The sequence below is a fragment of the Malurus melanocephalus genome, unplaced genomic scaffold (genome assembly GCF_030028575.1).
Source record: "Malurus melanocephalus ecotype Western Australia unplaced genomic scaffold, MMel_1.1 scaffold_367, whole genome shotgun sequence".
In the NCBI taxonomy this organism is placed as follows: Eukaryota; Metazoa; Chordata; class Aves; order Passeriformes; family Maluridae; genus Malurus; species Malurus melanocephalus.
This window is the reverse complement of record NW_026623599.1, coordinates 231,338-232,947: the sequence shown is the minus strand read 5'-3', so window position 1 is coordinate 232,947 and position 1,610 is coordinate 231,338.

Here is a 1,610-nt window from a genome sequence, read left to right as displayed (position 1 = left end):
CACCCAACCCCAACAACACTATTCACGCATTTTGGCTCAAGAGGGCAGTAGATATTATATTTCGCTTTCTCTTTTGGTTGGTATCTCATTTACAATATCCACCACAGATTCCTACCTCCCCGGGTAGGATAATGTGCATAAAAAACGTGTTCAAGTTCCCTAAGAACAGTCGGAGCAGAGCAGCGGCCAAGGGAGCAGCCGGCGTGGCCAGGCACAGGGAGCTGCTCCGGGAAAAAGGGACTGGAAAARGGAATGCAAGGTCCGAAGGAGCAAGAGACCAGACGCTGGTTACTTGTAACGCTAATGATGATTTTGTGTCCCCCTCTCTAATAAGGGAGGGTYACTGTTTCTTTAATAAGGCACTAAATAGACATGTTACATAAAGGAAAGATACATTTTAAAAACTCGTACAAATTCATCAGTTTTGTACCTTTCATGACAAACTAGATTTACTCCTTTGCATGACTTTTTTTTTTGTGGCTTTTATTTTTTTCTTTTTTTTTTTTTTTTAGGTCATCAAAATTTAGGTTACACGACTGTAAAACTATGAAGATTTCAAGAGCTGTGGAAAAGCAGTCTGAAGTATTGAGAAGGTACAGGACTATTTCTAGGCAGAAATAATAAAAAAAAAAAGCAAAAAAATAATGATCAAACTTCAAGTTCAGCTATTCATCATCTTCTTTAAAATATATATAAATATTGTTCAAATGGTCAGAACTTCAAAACCGTTCTCATGGTTAGGTTTTTTTTCTTTTTCAAGTAATAAAAAAGTTGCTTAAAAACAATAGTTATTGCCTTTATATCTTTCATTTATGTCACTCTACTAGATAGCATCCTGCAGGAAATCAAATCCCACCCCCCTGTCAAACCCTCGCTCTCTGCAGCTCCCCACCGACCCTTCCCTGCGCTCAGAGAGACGGGACCCACCAGGGGATTTGTCCCTTTTGCCTTCTCCCCCTCACTCTCTCGGGTTTCCAACTCACTCAGGTATGAATTCACCACGAGGGTGAGGCCCATGCCAGACACCGAGGTGACAGAAAATGTAAACAAGAGCGGAGCAGGACAAACCCAGATAAATGAACCCCGTGCAGCGCCCGGCTGGCGGCGGGAGGGCAGGACGGTCCAGGAGAGGTACAGGGGTGCTGCTTCTAAAGCCTGAAGCATTATTTTTGTAGCCTTTAATTAACACAACACAGGAGCAGATTAATTTCCATCTTTCCTGTAACCGGTGCCTCTTTATCTGGACAAGGAACGTAAAAAATCGCGACAACCGCGGGACGCGGCTGCGCCCGCTCGTCCCAAACTGAGGTTTGGGGAGGTTGAAACAAAACGAAAATGATGTTCACCACCACCAGGACCAGCAGCAGCACACCTTCCACCTCATCCTTTCAGCAGGACACTGAAGCCCAGCTGAAGGGCAGCGGGGTGGGTGGTCACCAGCTCCACAGCCACCGCTCTGGCTCCAACGGGGCCCTCCGGTTGAACATGGAAAGAAATAAACCAAAAAACACTTTTTGTTCCTTCAGACACAGAAGTTTATTCTCAACCCCCGCCACCCTCCCCTCCAAAAAGTTAGAGGTTGTCCAAAAAAAAAAAAAAAAAAAAAAAAA